At 46.6% G+C, this 22,809-nt stretch overlaps 1 long non-coding RNA gene across 2 annotated transcripts; it reads left to right on the top strand.

The window, feature by feature from the left end:
* LOC120403791 lies at window positions 1-22,470 on the top strand. 2 transcript variants are annotated; one of them, XR_005597736.1, is made up of 6 exons: window positions 1-128; window positions 13,249-13,306; window positions 13,846-13,994; window positions 14,832-15,408; window positions 16,705-16,868; window positions 22,334-22,470. It is a non-coding gene; the product is annotated as an uncharacterized LOC120403791 (long non-coding RNA). The 2 variants fall into 2 exon arrangements; XR_005597735.1 differs by lacking the exon at window positions 16,705-16,868.
* Window positions 22,471-22,809: the final 339 nt, after the last annotated feature.

Below are 22,809 nucleotides of genomic sequence, written 5' to 3' on the forward strand. Positions count from 1 at the left end.
AGCTGACATCAAAACAGATGACTTTGGCTTTTGATGACTAAGAAGATAGTTTGTACAGCAAAAAGATCCTGTGTGACTATGCATTAATTAGCAGTTTTGGAAACTAGGATGGAAATAATGATTGAAAGGTAGGATTATGCATGCAAACATTTCCTTCTTGGTGATAATCAAATGTTTAAAACAAAGGTATTTGAATGCTTGATTTGTTTCAGGCAGTTTCTTAGATAATTTCTCCAAATTCTCTCATTGGCTGAAGTGGTCATTTACTAAAATTGGATGAAGCATATTCACAAGGCTTAGTATATCACAGAAGCTGAAACTATGTTTTAACTTATAAAAAACAGTAAGCTAAAGAAGCCAGATAAAATGCCATCAGAACAAAGACTCAGAGCATCTGTGAATTGTCATGACATAGCTCTTGTCAAACATTATGCCTGCTTTGCTAATTGCCTTCTGAAACGAGGGAGGAGGGATGAGGGGAAGGGGCTGGGGGAGAGAGAAGGAACCATGGATTGGAGCAGGCTGGCAGGGAGAGAAACTGTACCAATAAAGCAAGAGCTCTTTGAGGCCATTGTAGATAGGATACAAGTTTCGGGTATCAGGTGGGGCTGGGTGATAATGGTGCTGGTACCACAGGTTTGGGGCGGGCAGCTATGGATGGTGCTGGGATGCAGTGTCTGCAATTGGGATGTAACAGCCCCACCTCTGGGGATGTAGTAAGTAGTGAGCTCTCCCGGGCATCAGTTGCATGGGGTGTTTTAGGCTCAGGAAGAGAGAAGCGGCACAGGTAAAAGGAGAGGGAGGTGATAGTGTCATCTCATTTCTGGAGAATAAAAGGGTGTGAGATTTAAGGATGTTCTCTGCTTTTTAGCTGTGGAAATCAAACCTTTTAAACACTTCATTAATAAAAGGCTTAAAGTAAGTGGAAGATGAACATGTTAGGCTGGTATTAAAGGAATTACAGTGTTTGGATATTTAATTTGTTAGGAGGGTTTCTTTAACAAAACTCCTTTCCCCGCTTCTATGTATTATACTCTTGTGATCTAAAAGTCCACTAAAAATCCAGACTTTGTAGCAAGACTAACACATAAATGCATGGTAAAATCTTTTAAAATTATTGACTCCCTCTCTCTCGCTCTAGTGAAAAATACTCCTAAAATTTATCCTCTAGTGTGTTGAGATTTAAAACTCACACAGTGAATTGGAAAATGCTGAAGACATCTATTTCTAGTTTTCTTTACTGGTGAACTGATGACATAAGCCTTCACCTCCATGAAAGTTGATTCAGATGCAGGGCCGCCCAGAAGATTCCGGGGGCCCGGGGTCTTCGGCGGCGGGGGGCCCTTCCGTTCCGGGACCCCCCGACCAAGTGCCCCAAAGACCCGCGGCGGGGGCCCCCCCACCGCAGAATTACCGCCGAAACCGGACCCACCGCCGAAGTGCAGCCCGGTCTTCGGCGGTAATTCGGCGGAGGGGGGCCCCCGCCGCAGGTCTTCGGGGCACTTCAGCGGCGGGTCCCGGAAGGGAAGGGCCCGCCGCCGCTGAATTACCGCCGAAGACCGAGCTGAACTCGGCGGCGGGTCCCGCTCTGTCTTCGGCGGTAATTCACCAGTTGGGGGTCCTTCCGCCCCGGAGCGGAAGGACCCCCCACCGGCGAAGACCGGGAGCAGAAGAAGCTCCTGCGCCCGGGCCCCGGAAGAGTTTTCCGGGCCCCCTGGAGCGAGTGAGGGACCCCGCTCCAGGGGCCCCAAAAAACTCTGGTGGGGGCCCCTGTGGGGCTCGGGGCCTGGGGCAAATTGCCCCTCTTGCCCCCCCCTCTGGGCGGCCCTGTTCAGATGTGAAGCATGAGAAGAGGGGAAGAAACCAGCTATGTTCCATTGGAATAGTTAAAATGTTGAGCAGAAGGTAGTGTCCCATGAGTGCGGATTAAAACCGTCACAGGAGCTGAACCTAGACTATGGAATTTACTCCTGCAAGAGATAAGAATTACCACAGAGCACCACTTTCAGAATTAGATTCCAAACTATTTTCTTGAACTTCACTTTCCCTTCTTAAGTTCTTCCCAGATACATAAGAAAGGCCATGCTGGGTCATAACAATGATCCATCTAGCCCAGTATCCTGTCTCTGACAGTGGTCAGTGCCAGATGCTTCAGAGGGAATGAATAGAACAGGGCAAATTCAAGTGACCCATCCTGGCACCCAATCCCAGCTTCTGGCAGTTGGAGGTTTAGGGACACCCAAAACATGAGGTTGCATCTCTAACTAGCTTGACTAGTAGCCATTGATATTCCTACCCTCCATGAATTTACCTAATTCTTTTTTGAACCCAACTAGAATTTTGGCCTTCACAACAGCTCCTTGCAACAAGTTCTACAGGTTGACTGTGCATTATGTGAAGAAGTACTTCCTTTTGTTTGTTTTAAACCTGATGTCTATTAATTTAATTGGATGACCCCTACTTCCTGTGTTACACAAAGGGGTAAATAACACTTTCTCCACACCATTCGTGATTTTATAGATCTCTATCATAGTCCCACTTAGTTGTCTCTTTTCTAAGATAAACAGTCCCAGTCTTTTTAATCTCTCCTCATATAGAATCTCTTCCATACCCCTAATAATTTTTGTTGCCCTCCTCTGCACCTTTTCCAATTCTAATATATCTTTTTTGAGGTGACCAGAACTGCACACAGTATTCAAGGTGTGGGCATACTATGGATTTAGAGAGTGGCATTATATTTTCCATCTTAAAGGAGCACTCCACTGTTCCAACTGGCCGTCACGGGCGGTAAGAAGGAACTGAGGAGCAGACGGGCCGGCTGGGGTATATATCCAGCGCCATAGCGGCGCCACTCCAGGGGGCGCCCAGCCGGCCCGCCGGAGTTGCTAGGGTAAAAATGTTCCAAAGAGCCGTGCACGCGCGGCGCGCACACCTACATGGAATGGATAGGAGCAACACATCTCGAAGAACAACAGTTATTACGGTGAGTAACCGTCTTTTCCATCTTATGGATCCTTTTTCTAATGATTCCTAATATTCTGTTAGCTTTTTTGACTGCTGCTGCATATTGAGTGGGTATTTTCAGAGAACTATCCACAATGACTCCAAGGTCTCTTTCTTGAGTGGTAACAGCTAATTTAGACCCCATTGTTTTGTATGTAAAGTTAGGATTATGTTTTCTCATGTGCATTATTTTGCATTTATCTGAATTGAAGCTGATCTGCAATTTTGTTGCTCAGCCACCCAGTTTAGTGACATCCTTTTGTAACTCTTCACAGTCAGCTTTGGACTTTTATCTTGAGTAATTTTGTATCGTCTGCCAATTTTACAACCTCACTGTTCACCCCATTTTCCAGATCATTTATGACTATGTTGAACAGCACAGGTCCCAGTACAGATCCTTTGGGGGGACCCCACTGTTTACCTCTTTCCATTGTTAAAGCTGACCATTTATTCCTACCCTTTGTTTCCTATCTTTTAACCAGTCAGTGATCCATAAGAGGACCTTCACTCTTATCCCAGGACTGCTTAGTTTGCTTAAGAGCCTTTGGTGGGGGACCTTGTTAAAGGCTTTCTGAAACTCCAAGTACTCTATATTGACTGGATCACTTTTATCTATGTGTGTTGACACCCTCAAAGAATTCTAATAGATTGCTGAGGCATGATTTCCCTTTACAAAAGTTGTGTTGACTCTTCCCCAACATATCGTGTTCATCTAGGTGTCTGATAAGTCTGTTCTTTACTATAGTTTCAAGCAGTTTGCCTGGTACTGAAATTAGGTTTAGTGACTTGGATTAATTGCCAGGAGTGGCTCAGTAGCCATTTAAAAAAATCAGTATTACATTAGCTACTCTCCAGTCATTGGGTACAGAGGCTGATTTAAGCAATAGGTTACATACCATAGTTAGTAGTTCTTCTTCGAGTGATTGCTCATATCCATTCCAGTTAGGTGTGCGCGCTCCGCGTGCACGTTCGTTGGAAGATTTTTACCCTAGCAACCCCAGTGGGTCGGCTGAGCGCCCCCTGGAGTGGCGCCATAACGGCACCGCATATATACCTCAGCCGACTCACCCACTCCTCAGTTCCTTCTTACTGCCCGTGTCAGTCGTTGGAACAGTGGAGTGCAGCTTGTCTGACCTCCGCTTCCCTAGCTTCCTCATATTTCTTCTCTGTAAAAAATTGTATATAGTTGATATCTTAGCTCAGGTTTTCTTGTTTTGATAGTTTAATCAGTTTGTGTTAGATAGTTAGCGGGTTCGGGGATTAGCCCTACCTGCACCCGGGACCGGAGCGTATGCCCGGCTCCCCGGGTTTCAAGCCATGCTCGGCCTGCCGCAGGCCTATGCCTACAGGAGATCCTCATAGCTCCTGCTTAAAGTGCTTAGGAGTGTTGCACTTATCTACTAAGTGCTCAATTTGCAAGGCTTTCAAGCCTCGCACAAAGAGGGAAAGAGACATTAGGCTTAAACAGCTCCTAATGGAGGCGGCCTTAACCCCTCTGGCCACAGCACCGCCCTCCGAGCCACTCTGCTGTGCCACCGAAAACGCCATCGGCACCGAAACCTGCCCAGAGACGCTCTCTCTTGCCAAAGGCGAAGAAGGGGAAGGCCGCTGCCTCTTCGGCACCGCCTGCTCCGAAGCACCAGAGTGCGCCCCGTCCGACCCGCCCGGCACCAAAACCTGCCGCGGCACCGGTTCCTCTGCCGCAGACGCTTCTGCCGGCACCGGCGACTCCGGCCCCTGAGAGGCCGTCGAGCCTGGCACCTGTGACCTCCCCAGCTTCGGCCGCGGTAGAGATGCCATTGCCGTCGACTCCGGAGACCTTCGAGGCAGCGCGGGACCTCATTGCTTTCACAGACCCGGCTGTGCCACCGCCCCCGGCACCGCCGGTGCGGGCGCCCCGTTCCATGGGCAAGCCATCCATGCTCAAGCCGCCTGTTGGCACCGAGCCTGATCGGCACCGGTCCCGTTCCCGCTCTCACCAGCGCTCACGCTCTCGACGCTGCTCTCCATCTAGGCACCGATCGCAAAACCGCTCGCAGTCCCGGCACCGCTCCACTACGCGGCACCGGTCCGACTCGCGGCACCGGTCATACTCCCGCTCTCCGACTCGCCATTCCCGGCACCGCTCAACATCTCGGCACCGATACGGCTGCCGTTACTCGCAAAGCCGGTCCCGGCACCGAACATGGAGATCCCGGTCAACCTCCCGGCACCGGGCCGGTCGCAGGTCCTGGTCTCGCTCCCGTTCTCGCTATCGAGATGCTTCCCGGGACTGGTCGCCGCAAAGGCGGAAACTACGATCCGTCGGCACTTTGGCACAAGGGTTTTCTGCTCCACCCTGGCCCTCTCGACACGCCTCGGCCTCTTCACACGCCGACAGTTATTACTGTTATTAGGGTAGCACTGCGAATGGACCTACAGGCGGAGGAGGTATCGGAAGTGGACGATCCGATAGTAACCATCTTATCAGCAGACGCCCCTACCCGCATAGCCTTGCCCTTCATTAAGACTATCCAAGCTACTGCGGATACCCTATGGCAGACTCCGTCCTCTATTGCACCCACAGCGAGGGGCGTGGAGTGCAAGTACATGGTCCCTTCCAAGGGATATGAATATTTGTATGTACACCCGACCCCCTCGTCGTTGGTGGTGCAGTCGGTCAACGATAAGGAGCATCATGGCCAACAAGGCCCAGCTCCTAAGTCAAAGGACACCAGGCGAATGGACTTGCTTGGTCGCAAGGTCTACTCTGCTGGTGCCCTGCAGATTCAAGTGGCTAATCAGCAAGCCTTGCTAAGCCGTTACGGGCATGACACTTGGGCTGAGGTAGAGAAATACAAAGAGCTCCTGCCTCAGGATTCCCGACAGGAGTTCACGGCCTTTGTAGAGGAAGGTAAAAAGGTTGCGCGCACCTCGTTGCAAGCCTCCTTGGATGCAGCTGACTCGGGGGCGCGTACTATAGCCTCGGGCGTTACCATGCGCCGGATCTCTTGGCTGCAGAGTTCAACGCTCCCACCTGAAGTACAGTACACCATTCAGGACCTTCCCTTTGATTCCAAGGCCCTCTTCTCCGAAAAGACGGACTCCTGACTTCAAAACCTCAAAGACAACAGGGTCATCATCCGTACTCTGGGGATGCATACCCCTGCTACCCAGAGGCGTCCGTTCCACCCCCAGTTTAACCGGCCCTACTATATGCCTCGCTACAGGCAGGACTGTGGTCGGCGACAAGGTCGCGGTGGATGTAGGCGGCAGCCTGGCAACCAATCGTCCCAGGGCAGAACCCCCTCTAAACCGCCAGGGCCTAAGCCATCCTTTTGAAGATGCGCCCAGGGACGGCATACCAGAGCTCTCTTCAGCTCCCTCCCTGCCCTTTTCCAACCGCCTTTCCTATTTCCTCACGGCATGGGCCCGGCTGACCACCGATGCCTGGGTCCTATGCACCGTGGAACGTGGTTACCAACTGCAGTTCGTTTCACCCCCTCCTTCCCACCCTCCTTCCCGGTCCCTCTTCAGGGACCCCTCTCACGAGCAACTCCTCTTACAAGAGGTGCATTCGCTCCTAGCCATCGGAGCGGTCGAGAACATTCCGGAGAGGGAGAGGGGCAAGGGGTTTTATTCCTGTTATTTTTTGATCCCCAAGTCCAAAGGGGGCCTCCGTCCCATCCTCGACCTGCGAGACCTCAACTCATACATGCTGAAGTTGAAGTTCCGCATGGTGTCCCTTGGGACCATTATCCCCACTCTGGAACAGGGAGACTGGTATGCCGCCCTCGATATGAAGGACGCTTATTTTCATATCGCCATCTTTCCACTGCACAGACGCTTCCTCCGATTTACAATCGCACACCTTCACTTCCAGTTTGCGGTCCTCCCCTTCGGCCTCTCTACGGCCCCAAGGGTATTCACGAAGTGCATGGCCGTTGTCGCCGCCCACCTCCGTCGGCGCGGCATCTGCGTTTTTCCATACCTGGATGACTGGCTCATCAAAGGGGACTCGCAGGACACAGTCCAGCAACAGGTCACAGTAATCAAAGACTTATTCACGCGCCTGGGCCTAGTTCTCAACATAGAGAAGTCCACCCTAGTACCAGCTCAGAGGTTGGACTTCATTGGCGCGACCCTGGACTCATCTCTAGCCAGAGCCTACCTTCCTCAGCTACGGTTCCAGGCCCTTACACAACTGGTCCACGCCCTTCAGGCCTCTCGTATGGCCTCGGCCCGCGCTTGTCTCTGCCTCCTCGGTCACATGGCAGCTTGCACGCATGTAACTCCGTTCGCCAGGCTCCGCCTCCGCCCACTCCAGCTGTGGCTCCACTCCAGATACCGTCCGCACAAGGACCCTCTGGATACCCTACTCACCATTCCATCGGGTGTCCTTCAGTCCCTGGATTGGTGGTTGACCCCTTCCCACGTATGCGCGGGGGTCCCATTCCATGCTCCTCAACCGTCCCTTTCCCTGACGACGGATGCTTCGTCCCTCGGATGGGGAGCCCATCTCGGCGATCTTCGTACTCAAGGCCTTTGGTCAGTACAGGAATTGAATATGCACATAAACGTCAGGGAGCTACGTGCAGTCCGCCTGGCATGCCAGACGTTCCAACCTCACCTCCGCGGCTGTTGTGTCTCAGTCTTAACGGACAACACAACGGCCATGTACTATATCAACAAGCAAGGCGGGGCCCGCTCTTCCCCCCTCTGCCACGAGGCGATGCTACTGTGGGAATTCTGCATAGCCCACTCGATACATCTAGTGGCATCGTTCCTTCCCGGCGTGAAGAACACCATCGCGGATCGCCTGAGCAGGTCTTTTCTCTGCCACGAGTGGTCGCTGAGAGCAGACATCGCTCATGCCATTTTCCAACAGTGGGGGTTTCCCCATGTAGACCTCTTTGCATCCTGCTCGAACCGCAAATGCCAGGAGTTTTGCTCCTTTCAAGGCCTGTCACTGGGCTCTCTGTCGGACGCGTTTCTCCTTCCATGGACGTGTCATCTGTACTACGCCTTTCCCCCGTTCCCTCTCATACACAGAGTACTGCTGAAGCTCCGACAGGACAAGGCACGGCTCATCTTAATAGCGCCAGCGTGGCCCAGGCAACACTGGTTCACCACGCTGCTCCGTCTGTCGGTAGCCAGCCCAATTCCTCTGCCGCTTCACCCGGATCTTATCACTCAAGATCACAGCACTCAGACCTGACGTCCCTCCACCTCACGGCGTGGCTCCTGAGTGGCTAGACCAGTCGGAAGTGCGCTGTTCTGCTCCCGTGCAACATGTTTTATTGAGCAGCAGAAAGCCTTCCACTCGATCTACCTACTTGGCCAAGTGGAAGCGTTTCGCTTGCTGGGCCGAAGCGCGAGACGCTATTCCGTCAGAGCTTCCGCTTCCAATGGTCCTTGACTACCTCTGGTCGCTGAAACAGCAAGGCCTGGCACTGTCCTCTATAAAAGTGCACTTAGCGGCTATCTCCACTTTCCACCCCGGTGAGGGCGGGTATACACTGTTCTCTCACCCAATGTCTAGTCGTTTCAGGAAGGGCCTTGATCATCTCTTCCCCCAGGTGCGCCACCCGATTCCCACCTGGGACCTTAACCTCATCCTCAACAGGCTCATGTCCCCACCCTTTGAGCCACTGGCCACCTGTTCCTTGCTGTACCTCTCATGGAAAACGGTTTTTCTAGTGGCTATCACATCAGCCAGACGGGTCTCTGAGCTCAAGGCGCTCATGGTAGACCCACCATACACCGTGTTTCATAAGGACAAGGTGCAACTTCGTCCTCATCCGGCATTTCTCCCGAAGGTGGTGTCCGCATTCCATAATAACCAGGACATCTTCCTTCCAGTTTTCTTTCCGAAACCTCACGCTTCCTCGAGAGAGCAACGACTTCATTCCCTTGATGTCCGCAGGGCGTTGGCTTTCTATGTTGATCGGACAAGGCCGTTCCGCAAATCCCCGCAACTGTTTGTGGCAATTGCTGACCGGATGCGAGGTCTTCCTGTCTCGTCGCAGCGAATCTCCTCCTGGCTTACAGAGTGCATACGCACCTGTTATAACTTGGCTAATGTCCCTTTGGGCCATCTCACCGCCCACTCTACCAGGGCCCAGGCGTCCTCCACTGCCTTTCTGGCACAAGTACCTATCCAAGAAATATGCCGAGCGGCGACCTGGTCGTCGATTCATACTTTCGCCTCTCACTATGCTCTGGTCCAACAGTCGAGAGATGACGCAGCCTTTGGCTCGGCGGTCCTGCATTCCGCCACGTCTCACTCCGACCCCACCGCCTAGGTAAGGCTTGGGAATCACCTAACTGGAATGGATATGAGCAATCACTCGAAGAAGAAAAAACGGTTACTTACCTTTGTAACTGTTGTTCTTCGAGATGTGTTGCTCATATCCATTCCACACCCACCCCCCTTCCCCACTGTCGGAGTAACCGGCAAGAAGGAACTGAGGAGTGGGTGGGTCGGCTGAGGTATATATGCGGTGCCGTTATGCTGCCACTCCAGGGGGCGCTCAGCCGACCCACTGGGGTTGCTAGGGTAAAAATCTTCCGACGAACGTGCACGCGGCGCGCGCACACCTAACTGGAATGGATATGAGCAACACATCTCGAAGAACAACAGTTACAAAGGTAAGTAACCGTTTTTTCATATCGGAGTTCCTTCAGAACTCTTGAGTGAACACCATCTTGTCCTGGTGATTTATTACTGTTTAATTTAACAATTTGTTCCTAAACCTCATTTACTGATACCTCAATTTGGGACAGTTCTTCAGATCTGTCACCTAAAACGAACAGCTCATGTGTAGGGATCTCCCCCATATCCTTTGCAATGAAGAACAATTCAAAGAATTAATTTGGTGTCTTTTACAATGGACTTGTAATCTTTGAGGGCTCCTTTAGCACCTGGATCATTCAGTGGCCTCATTGACTGTTTGGCCAGCTTTCTGCTTCTGATGTGCTTTTAAAAAATGTTGCTATTTGTTTTAGTGTCCCTGATCAGTTGCTCTCCAAATGTTTTCTTGGCCTGCCTTATTATACATTTGCAGTTGACTTGCCAGAGTTTATGCTTCTATTTTTCTCACTAGCATTTGACTTCCCATTTTTAAAAGATGCCTTCTTGTTTCTGACTGCCCCATTTACTCTCTTTAGAGTAAAAGCATTTTTTTGGTCCTCCTACATTTAGTATACATTTAGTTTGGGCCTCTGAGATGATGTTTTTAAATAGTTTTTAGGCAGTTTGCAGGCATTTCATCTTTGTGACTGTTACATTTAATTTTTGTGTAGTTCCTCTTTTCAAAATGTTCCTATGGTAGGCAGGGCCAGCTGTAAATCAAATGGAATCCCAGATGAGGAGCGTCTTCCACCCCCTCACCCCCCATTTGCTAAACTTTTGAATACCTTATTTCTTATTGCATTTGTAGCCCATTTCACAACTTTGATGCATGATTTGACCCTGTTATATAAGACAATACATTTGGACACTAGGATCTGTATAGCTGCAAGCCTGGCGCCCATGAAGCCTGGTGCCCCAGGCAGTCGCCTGGGTCACCTGCCCCTAAATCCAGGCCTGGTGGTAGGTTTCTTCATCATTTTCCCCCTACAAGGATGTTAAATTTAATTACATTATGGTTGCTATTATTAAGCAGTTCACTTATATTCCTTTCTTGGATCAGAGCCTGCATTCTACTTAGGACTAAATCAAGAATTGCCTCTCCCCTTGTGGGTTCCAGGACAAGCTGCTCCAAGAAGCAGTCATTTAACGTGTCTAGAAATTTTATCTCTGCACTCCTTTCTTAGGTGACATATATCCAGTCAGTATGAGGATAGCAGAAATTCCCCATTATTATTGCATTTTCTGCCTTTGTAGTCTTTCTAATCTCCACGAGCATTTCACAATCATTGTCACCATCATTGTCAGGTGGTCAGTAGTCATTCCTGCTGCTAGACTCTTATTGTTCAAACATGAAATTTCTACTCAGAGAAATTCTGTGGTACAGTTTGATTCATTTAAAATTTTTATTTTATTTGATGCTGTGCTTCCTTTCACATATAGTACCACTCCCCAACCAGTGCAACCAACTGTGTAATTTCTACATATTTTGTACCCTGGTATTATCGCATGCCATTAGTTATCCTCATTCCACCAAGTTTCCATGATGCCTATTATACCAATTGTCTCTTTTAATGCTAAGCACTCTAATTCACCCATGTTAGTATTTTGACTTCTAGCATTTGTATACAAGCATTTGTACATTTTGTCAATATTCAGTTGTTTGTCTTCATGTGTTATATTTAAATGGGACTCTTTTATATTTGACTGTTCCTTGCTAGCTCCTACTTGTATTTTACCAACTTCTTTCCTATCGTCTTTTCTAGGATATAGAGTTTCCCTTTTAATAAATTAATCTCTAAGGGATGGCTCTGCCTGAACTGTGTGCTCTTCCATACCTGTTGGCTTTCCCCCAGGTCTTAGTTTAAAAAATCCTCTACAACCTTTTTAATGTTACATGCTAGCAGTCTAGTTCTGTTTTGGTGGAGGTGGAGCACATCCTTCCTGTATAATCTCCTCCTTTCCCAAAAGGTTCCTCAGTTCCTCCTCCGGACACCATCATCTTGTCCACACATTGAGACCCTGCAGTTCTGCCTGTCTTCCTGGCCCTCCACGTGGAACTGGAAACATTTTGGAAAATGCTACTATGGAGCTCCTGGACTTTAATCTCTTACCTAGTGGCCTAAATTTGGCTTCCAAGATCTCTCTCCTACCTTTTCATATGTCACTGGTACCAATATGTACTATGACCACCGGCTGTTCCCCTGCATATATGTCTGTCTAGATATCGTATGAGATCTGCAGTCTCTGCACTTGGCAGGCAATTTACAATGCAGTTCTCCCAGTCATCACAAACCCAACTATTTATGTTCCTAATAATCAAATCCCCCATTACCGAGCTTTTCCTAGTAACTGGGATTCCCTTCCCAGCAGGGATATTTTCTCAATGTCAGAGTCTACCATGACATCATCTGGAAGGAGGGTCCCAACTATGGGATTGTGTCCCTGTGCTCCAGCTTGATGTTCTCCTTCCCTGAGACTTTCATACTCCTTAACTACACAGAGGCTAGCAGACTGGGAGGTGGGATTGCTCTATTGTGTCCCTGAAAGTCTCCTGTATATACCTCTCTGTTTCCCTTAGCTCCTCCAGTTCAGCCACTTTGGCCTCAAGAGCCTGTACTGTGTCTCTGAGGGCCATGAGTTGCTTGCACCAAACGCATGCATACACCACCTGCCCACAAGACATTTAATCATACATGCTGCATTCAGTGCACTACACTGGATAGCCCCCACTCTGCTGCTGGACTTCTGCTTGCATTATTTTTACTTTTGACAAAGACACACAATACGCCTCCTCCTGCACACAAAACACAAACGAAAAACAACTCCCAGACCTATAAATGAATCTAGCTGTTTCTTCTACATGTTATTTTGGGAAATACACAGCTATGTAATGCAGACCATAAAAGTGCCTACATATATATCATGTTCTCTAAAGTAACTAAGAGAGAGTGATATTTATAGCATTAACATGTATAATGGACCTAGAAAACTATAAAAAGCACTAGTGAGCTGGTGCACTGCTTATAGACAGAGATTTTCTTTTTGGAAAATATTTTATATGCATTTACTATCGGGGCTGGCCAGGTCATAACTAAAATGCATTCTGGAATTAAAGACAGCTGTAAACAGCTTTTCAACATTCAATTGACTGCTAGCATTTGGGAGAGTAGGTATAAATGATTGGCTCAAGTAAAGTCTTACTCTCAAAACTGACAGCAATAGAAAGCAAAGAAGAAAAGCTGTATTTTGTAGCTAGGTGTTATCGCCTAAGTGGATGTGAGATGCTATTGAAACCTTTCTTTATGCATGACACCCAAAAATCTGGTCAGGGAAAGATGCAAGAGGTGTTAAAGAATGTTCAGTACAATAAACATTCAGATATCATGGTGATGGGTGCAATATCAATACTACATAAAAGTAAAACATGACTGTTGCTTTTTTGTTTGGCAAGACTCTCGCAGAGCTTTTCAGCTCACTTAAACTGAATTGAGACATGTTCCTTTATATTGGCTTCGAATTGCATTTGGAGGTCTTTGATCGCCACATATAAATGTTTACAGAGATCTTGTGGCAAATACATAATTACAAATGTTCTTGTGCATATTTCTGATGGAAATACTTTCTTAAACCAGGGTTGGCCTAATACCGAAGGACCTGTAGAGAAACCAAGTGACATGAAACTTTAAGTAGGTTTGTACACTTCTGCTATTTGATTATTTAGCAGCCTTGTTTAAACAGTCTGATGTTAAAAAACAAAACAAAAACAATTGTTTGAACTTTCATCTAGAAGAGTCATATGGGGAATGGCTATCACATATATCCCCCTTCTCAACCCATACGATAAAGTTGTGATATACAGGGGTACTAACGAGAAACTGATCTTTTATATCTTGGCCCCGTCATGTGATGTGGTTCAGGGTTACAAAAGGTGATACTTTTACCATATGGCAGGAATCTATTGTCTCCAACACTCTTATGTGTGTTATATGTTGATAGTGAATGTCAGTGTGTATTGCATTCTCTCAATGACCTTTCTCATTATTGTGGCATGGATAGTTTGGGAGAGACAATGCTAAGTTAGTTTGGTGGCAGCCAAACCAAACACAACTGTCATGCAAGGAGAGGTGTTGGCTGTTTGTTGAACTTATGATATGATATATTATTATAGATTATAAAACGGCCTTGAGGTTTATATATATTTTTAAAATATTTACATTTTTTAAATTAAGTGTAAAAAAAAATCCCAGTGAAAAATCCTCCCCTCTGAACCATGGCTGATCAAATGTGGAACAGACATAACTGCATCAAAGAAGCATTCAGTGTCCTTAGCACCATGGACATGAAGATGAGACAGAGAAGCACACTACTTCGTCATAAGGTGCCCCAATTGTGCTTTATTGTTGGGAAAGAGAGATGGGTGTGGGTGGATTGGAGGGAGATGAGAATTTTTTGCAGTAGCCCTTCTCTGAACAGTACTAGTCATTCCTTGCACAAGATTCTCTTCCAAAACTAGCTGCTGTTCTGCCTGGCAAGATATTCAGAGGGCTAGCCATTTTCAAGCACTTTAGAGTATAAAAGAGCAAGTGTACATATATATTTCATGACATGATTTCCTCCAGCCCACCCTTTTTACTTGTCATTTATAAAAAACCTTAAACAGATTTCAAATTCCTCACCAAGTTACTTTTCCATATTAGGAACATACTCTAAATATGTTGTATAACAGCTGTTTCAAACAAACAAAAAACAAAAGAAACCCTTCCTCTGTTACAGGAAAAGGTTTTCTTTCCAAGTATTTTAACTATCTGTTCTTCACTGCTATTTTCTGTAGAGGGTTGTAGAGGACAGTTCACAGACTTGCTCGCTATCAAGTAATTGCGAGTTATAGTTAAAATCATGTGATCAGAAGTCCAGCATTTGTGGTACTGAAACCACTATGGTGACAGTTCTTTCACACCAAAATGTCACTGGGCATATAATCATCTTTGCCAAAATACCTTACTTTATCCTTGGGTCTGCTTCTGCTGGTATTGATGGCAAACAGCAGAGATTTTAAGGGAAGCCTGCATTAATATTGTAACACTAGCTATTGTTCCAGTACTGACTGAAATAACTGATGTTTATTTACGAAAGAGCTTATCAGTTCTTTATATTTGCAGTGGAAGTGATAATACAGTATTTGTCTCGTTTATTTAGAGATATTTTGTTGTTATAGTTTTTAGATCCTTATCGTGGTTATTCAGAAGACATGTCAACTCAGCCAGATTGTAGTTTGAAATTCATTAACAACATAAATTGTAGAAGAGTTAACCGCTGGCTGACACATAAAATACCAGAGGTGGTAGCTTTGGAAGACATCTTCCCTTCAGAAGACCAAAAGTTCCTCCATACATCTTCAAACTGGGTCTCCCCAGCAACAGAAACCCATGATGATGTTTCTATGGAAACAGTAATCGATTTTAAAATGCCAGGGGATACAATCTGTAAAGAGAAGATGGATTTTCCAACAAGACTTGTAATGTCATTTGAACTACCTAGGAACTCTGAAGTAATTGCTGATGCAATGTGGCCGACACCTGATCATTCCTTACTTATGGATATTGATCCTTCAAAATCCAGGGGATTCCTAGAAAGCCCAGTCACAGCTGCTCTGCAACAACCCATGCTAACAGAGTGTGAGGGTGACGTTACCATGTGTGAGCAACCAATAATCAAGAGCAAACAAATATTTCCAATTCTAGAGTTTGTTGGTGAAAAATTAAGAGAAAAACTGCATGTTGACCTAAACTGAGGTATGAATAGGCTAATTATGATCTGGACTTGCCAAAATGTTCCCACTATTAAATATATACTATCAAGAATGCAAAAAAGATACTTCTAAACAACTTATTCTAGATGTGTTAACCTGTGGGGCATTTGTACTTGGGTAGTAGTATTAAGGCTTTTGGTTAGGGCCTTGCAACCCTTGTGGGTAAGACGAGGTTCTACTCAATTTATGAACTGTAGTACTAGGTTGAATCTGTACACACAGTCACCCCACCCCCACCACAAAACTAGGACCCTCTTTAACATCAGATGGCTGCATGAGGGACAGGACCTGTTCCAGTGTCTGAGAGGCCAGGTGCTCCCTCTCTCCTTTCTCAGGCTTTCAAAGAGATGTTGGTTTTCAGGGTTGGGGGTGGGAGCCATTGGAAAGTGACCCAAATCCTGTAGAGATTTTTCTGAGGGATTGGGAGCACAGCTCAGCTGCATTTGGGAAATACTCCCATTGGTTTTTTGGCCCATTCCTGTGTATAGAAAACAGAGATAGAAATTAACATTTTTCTTTGGGTGGCCTCTGCACATTCCCAGTCACTGGATGCATTGGCTGTGCAGCTCTAGCGATGGAATGTTTCAAAGCAGTGCCCACTGTGGCACTCTCTCGCCCCCTTCTGTCCCTCTCCTCACCGTTTCTTAACATTCTGAGGGCAAGGCTGTAAAAGGGGATGTGGTGCACTGGCCACCTTAGATCCTTCCAAATGGACCAGGCTGATCCAGCCCAGATCCAATCTCTTCAAAGACCCAGTGCCTTAGTTAGATTTCATAGTTAGGTAGGAATAGGGTTTGAAACTTTAGCGTGCATATTTTCTTTATTAAAGAATTTCTTTTATTCATTTTTATTAGTTCCCACTCCTCTGGGTGGGTTTAAAGATCCTGTGGCAGATCCGAAGAGGAAGTGGCCAGGGGTTAAGAGGGTGTGCCTCTTGTCCTGCTGTATTTCCACTTTGGATGCCCATACAAGATGTTTGGTTTGCGTCAATGAAGGACACTCTCCTTCCTGGTGCATGATCTGCAGCACTTTCAGTCCAAGAGCTCACAAGGCGCCTCAGAGCCGGCTTCAAGCCACGTGACTGCAAGAGGCACCAGTGGCCTAACCTTCTGGTTCCATAACCACTTGTTCCATGAGTCCCAAGTGGTCTGCGTTGGCCCATATCCCCTCAGGGGATAAAGAGCCCAAGATCCCGATAAAGGTACCCTGCTCCTCTCCTAAAATGAAAGCAAAATCTTTGATATTTAAAGATCCTAAGCCATTTGGATTCTAATTCTAGATACAGCAGAACCCCACAGATGTCTGCTTCGGTTACCAGAACCAATCCTGATGGGGGCATCTCTTGGATCCAACACCTTTGGTTCCAGTGAAGAGTTTGGTGCAAGATATGATTAGTTCTAGCAGAGCCAAGCACTACTCTGGGTCCCCCTTGGATCCCTCAGGGTCAGTTCCGAAAACACCCTCAGAACATAGGCCAAGGGTTAAGGCAACAGAAGAGGGCAAATATCTAAAGAAAGGTCTTACCCCTAATATAACAAGACTGAGGAGTTGTTTCTGACTCTGATGCCGGCACTGTCTACCATAATGACAGCTGTCCAAGTGCATCACTTGCTTCAACAATTCAAATCTGATCTGAAGGTTATGAAGATTCCTGTGTCCTCTTGGTAGGGTGATAAGGGGAATAAAAGAAAAGCCACAGGTCCACTTCCTACTCCCACTTCCCTGATGGGAAAAGACAAAAGATCATGGAGCAGATTCAGATATCCCTAGATGTTTGGCACCCTGCCCCTGGAACACTACAGGCTCACCAGGGAGGTCTGTCTCCCCCTTTTCAGTTTTAAGGCTGCAAAGTCACTAATTTCCCTTTTATTTACTGCTTTGGTTCTGAGGTCAGAACTACAATTTGACACTGAGCTGGATTGTGAAAGACAAGTTAATTTACTTCCTCAGTTCCCCTCACCTGAAAAAGAAAGAGTGCCTGGGCTACACAGATGCTCCCCACAGTTCATATAAACATAGACGGTGCCCTTACTCCAGTAGATACTTCAGTAGGGAACCTTATACAGAAAAGTAGAGACACAGGGTGGGTGAGGTAATATCTTTTATTGGACCAACTTCTGTTGGAGAGAGAGAGACAAGCTTTCAAGCTACACAGAGCTCTTCTTCAGGTCTAGGAAAGTTACTGAGCATGTCACAACTAACTATGAGATCAAACATATAGTTTAGCATAAGTAGTTAGCACATATTCTAAGGCAGTGGTTCTCAACCAGAGGTCCGGGCCCCCCTGGGGGGGGGGTCTGTGAGCAGGTTTCAGGGGGTCTGCCAAGCAGGGCCAGCATTAGACTTATGGGAGCCCAGGGCAGAAAGCCGAAGCCCCACTGCATGGGGAGGAAGCCTGAGGCTCCAAGCCCCACCACCCAGGGCTGAAGCCAAAGCCTGAGCAACTTAGCTTTGCAAGGGGCCTGTGGTGTGGGGCCACAGACAATTGTCCTGCTTGCTACCCCCTAACACTGTCCTTAACTTTTATATGCAGGAAAACAGTTCTGGTGGTGGGCTGTGGAATTTTTATAGCATGTTGTGGGAGGCCTCTGAAAGAAAAAGGTTGAGAATTGCTTTTTTAAGGGACCATTCAAGATGAAGGGGCCCTTTAACAGTCCTGTAGTCATAAGACCAAAGAGGGGTTAGTAGGTTACAGATTGTTGTAATAAGCCATAAATCCAGTATCTTTATTAAGCCCATAATTTTTAGTGTCTAGCAAAATTATGAATTTAAGCTCCCAGGCTCATCTTTTGAAAGTGTTGTGCAGGTTTCCTTTGAGGATGGGGACTGATAGGCCAGATATAAAGTGTTCACCCGTAGGTGATAGGGTGTTTTTGTCTTTTATCATTTTCCTGTGTGAGTTCATTTGAGAGCGTAGTGATTGTCTAGTTTCACCCACTTAGTTGCTACTGGGGATTTAGTGCACTGGATGAGGTATACTACATGTTATGATAGGCATGTGTAGCACCCAGGGAACTTGAAAGGTTTTATTGTGGGGGATAGTTATCACTGTAACTGTGTAGATATGTCTGCAGGTTTTGCATTTGTTGCTCAGTTTCATGAACTGGTTGTCAGAATGGCTTCAATTTTAAAGATGCCATCCATCTCACTAAAGGAGACCTCTCATCCAATGTTCCATATATTGAGGTCGCCTTCTAACAGCCAGATCATACTCTCAGTGTTAGAAGTGCTGTTAAAACCAGCCAAATCTGTTTGGACCAACCCTGCCTCTAATCGGCCATGACAAAGAAGGCTGACAAGCCCTATCAGTTACTATATGAAGGATTTTCTTTTCCTCCCCCCACACACCTGTCTCACAACTCACTGGTGGTTGCTGCAGCAGTTCAGAGGACAACAGGAGAGCAAGTGCATTCTACCCCATCTGACACAAAGAACAAAAAGTTGGATGGTCTGGTTAGGAAGGATTTCGCCTCAGCCCCATTAGGCAGTTGATTGTCTAATTACCAGGCCATAACGTCCAAGTATCTGTACCATTTGTGGGAGAAAATGGCCTTATTTGCTAAGGACCTACCTGAAGATCAAAGGAAATTGGCTAAAGCCTTAAAACTAGAAGAACATCTAGTAGTTATGCATGGACTGAGAACCTCATTTGATTCATCAGATGCAGCAGCAAGACCAGTAGCTTCAAGCCATCACACTGACATGACATGTATGACTTAGATTCTCTAGTCTTCTGCTTGAAACTAGGACATGTGTGGAAGATCTCCATTCAACGATGATAGCTTGTTGAGTGCAAGGATGGATAAAGTCCTAAAGAAGGTGAAGGACACTAGATCAACATTAGATCACTAGGAGTTTATCAACCCTCAGAGGGAAGATTTGGAGCACCTGTCTTTAGACATCAGAAGCCATAATACCCTTCCTCACCCTCATCCTTGTGTTTCATGCAGAGACATCAACATGAGCACCAACAATCTCCTGCAGAGGCAAAAGAGCTTCAAGCCATACTCAAAGGACAGGCAAACCACATCTTTGTCTTTTGCGTCCTTAGACTGCAGGCTGGAGATGATATTCCACAGCTGCAAACCAATCTTAATCCGTTTACGCTGCCCCTGTCCCATATTTGGGGATCAGCTTCCTCTCTCGTACAACTGAAGTTCTATAACCACAGACAAGCGGATCCTAGACATAGCACAAAAGGGATATTACATACAATTTGACACAGTCCCTCTCCACAACCCTCCTCTTTCCTCCCTATCCAGGTACTCCTCCCAAGGGAGCCTACTAAGAACAGAGGTTTGCCCACGCTCGGAAGAAGGCACCGTAGAGGAAGGAATTCAGGGGAAAGGGAATCTCTCCCAGATATGTTCTGATTCTGAAGACCGATGGAAGTCTCTGACCCATCTTAGACGTGAGAAAGCTCAACTCTTTCATCAGAAAGTTCAAATTCTGCACATTGATCCTAGCATCCATAATTCCCTCCCTATCCACCCAAGCTCAGTTCTGGGCTCTTGATTTGTAGGATGCATATTTCCACCTCACTATCCCTTTGGCTTTTCTACTACACCATGCCTGTTTACAGAGTTCTTACCTGTGATGGCAGCACATCTAAGATGATGGGGTGTACACATCTAACTTTATTTAGACAATTGGCTCATAAAAGTATCATTGGGGTTTTTTAAGAGCAGGTTGGACAAACACCTGTCAGGGATGGTCTAGATAATGCTTAGTCCTGCCTTGAGTGCAGGGGACTGGACTAGATGACCTCTTCATGTCCCTTCCAGTTCTATGATTCTATGATCATCATCACCACAAGAAAGTTTGTCCAAAGATATGCCTCACAAATGCTTCCATTTTGAGAAACTAGGACTCAGAATAAATACACCAGGAAAAAAAAATCACACTTACTCCCTACACAAAGAATCTCCTTCATTGTGGCAGTACTGGACTCAAGCAAGAGCCTTCCTTCAGTCAGATACACTCATACCTCAAGATGGGATTCCAGACAGATTCTTCTCAGACTGATGGGCCTCATGGCCTCAGCTACATACGTAACCCACTATGCTCAACTCAGATGAGAGCTCTGCAGCACTGGATAGCAAAATATCTGACAAGTTTGGACAGCATATTATTGAAATTGACTCGCCAAAGAGAAGTGCTTCTATCCCTCTCGTGGTGGACAGCACCACAACATCCGGAAAGGGGTAGCATTCAATTCCCCAGCTCCATGAGCAACTTTCACCTCCACTGCTTCCAACTTGGGATGGGGAGCCCACTTCAGCAACCTAACAATTCACAGTCATGGGAACCCGTTGGAGAAGAAGTTACATATCAACATAGTAGAATTTAGGGCAATTCCTTGCGCTCTCAAGTCTTTCCTTCCTCACTTCCAAGACAGGGTAGTCCAAGTAGTTCAGCAGTTCTCAAACTTTGGGTCAGGACCCCAAAATGGGTTGTGACCGCATTTTAATGGGGTCACCAGGGCCAGCATTAGACTTGCTGGGACCTGGGACTGAAGCTGAAGCCCGAGCTCCACTCCAACCCAGAGCGACAGGGCTCGGGCTCCAGCCCCCTCTCCCACCACCCGGGATGGTGGGGCTCGGGCCCCCCTCCACCCGCCCAGGTGGCAGGGCTCAGGCTCTGGCCCTGTCATCCCCCACCCAGGGTGGTGGGACTTGGGATCCACCCCTTACTCCAGGGTCATGTAGTAACTTTGTTGTCAGAAGGGGGTCACAGTGCACTGAAGTTTGAGAACCCCTGAATTAGTTACAAACACCACAGCAGCAATGGTCTATGCCAGCGGTCCCCAACCTTTTCATCTGGCAGGTGCCAGATGAAGGACCATGGCGGCGGTCGAGCATCCGCCGAATTTCGGCGGCATTTCTGCGGATCTTCGACCGCTGGCCAGGACGCAGGTGCATTTAGATGCCGGGACTGTTCTACAACATGGAGCTCTATTCATATGTTCACAAAACATTATGTACTCGACCTAGCACCTCAGTTGGATTTTAGAGAGTGGTACTGAAGTCACTGTTTAATTAGGACTCCAGGTCCCACCTTCCTCAGATGATAGTACTACTTATCAAAGTAACCCATGACTCTGAATGTGCAGAGGCCACTCAAAGAAGAAATTAAGGTTGCTCACCTGTAACCAGAATTCTTTGAGATGGACTCTGCACATTCATACTCCCTGCCCAGCTTCCCCTCTTCCCAGGAGTCCTAATTACAATCTTGGACCTGAGGAGGCAGAGGAAGGAACTTGGCTGGCCGGAGTACTAAACCCTCTTTTATAGCCTCACCTTCAAAACGTTTAGGAACAATAAGGGGAGGGGCTGGAGTGAGCACAAGAGTGCTACAATGGGCACTGCTTGCAGAGCTGCCCCACCAGTGTATCTCGTGAGTGTGAGTATGCAGAGTCCATCTCGCAGAACTCCAGTTACTGGTGAATAACCCCCATTTAAAATCAGACAAAATCTCTCATATGTTCTCCAGGGGGCATTTTTGAAAATATAATAACAATATTTTAAACTGTCTTTATAAATGAAGCTTATTTTCCTAGTCAGCTTGTGGATTGGGTCACTGATTCATTTCTCAGGTGATATAATGTTCTCTCTTCTCAGGTTCATTCCCCACAAGACACCCACCATTTGCATTTGTGACTCAGGAACTCATGCCAGGTTGTAGCATTCCCCTTAAAGTGCCAACGGCTATCAGCATATTGCTGTAGTCCTGGCATCTGATTTAACAGTTTCTAGGAAACAGCAAACATGGCACCATAACTAAGTAGAAACGTTAGCAGCAAAATTCTGCACAAGTGATGCTGCATTTTGTAGTCAAACTGTAGCTTAACAGTGTAACTGTTAAATGCATAATGAAAAGTAGGCATCATATCATATTTCATTTTACAGTGACCCATCATTCAGATAATCGAGTCCTGAGACTATCATCTGTCGCCACTTCACTCTGAGCATCAATGATCTTTCACAGCTTCAACTATGGATAACTTTTAAAATATCTCAGATGAAATAAAGCATAAAGAAACAAATAGCCCTGATCTAGTCTTATTTTACAGGGATAAACTGATTATTGCCTTGTATATGTGACTAATGTGCAATAGAAAGCTAAGGTATCATTGATCTGCCTTGATGCAGTACCAGATGTATTTTGAATATATTTTTACTTATAAAATCCATACAAATTTGCATGCAGTATTGGATTTACAATAGAAATACCAAATAGCCATTTTGTTATGAGATGTTTACTTTTATTTTTGCTTTGTGAAAAATTGAGTAACTTCCACCTTCACTGTGCAATTACTAGTAATTAGCTCTTGCAAGCACTTTTCATCTATCCTAGGTCAAGTTGCTTTACAAAGAAAGGTAAT

This window comes from Mauremys reevesii, linkage group 4 (genome assembly GCF_016161935.1).
Source record: "Mauremys reevesii isolate NIE-2019 linkage group 4, ASM1616193v1, whole genome shotgun sequence".
Lineage (NCBI taxonomy): Eukaryota > Metazoa > Chordata > Testudines > Geoemydidae > Mauremys > Mauremys reevesii.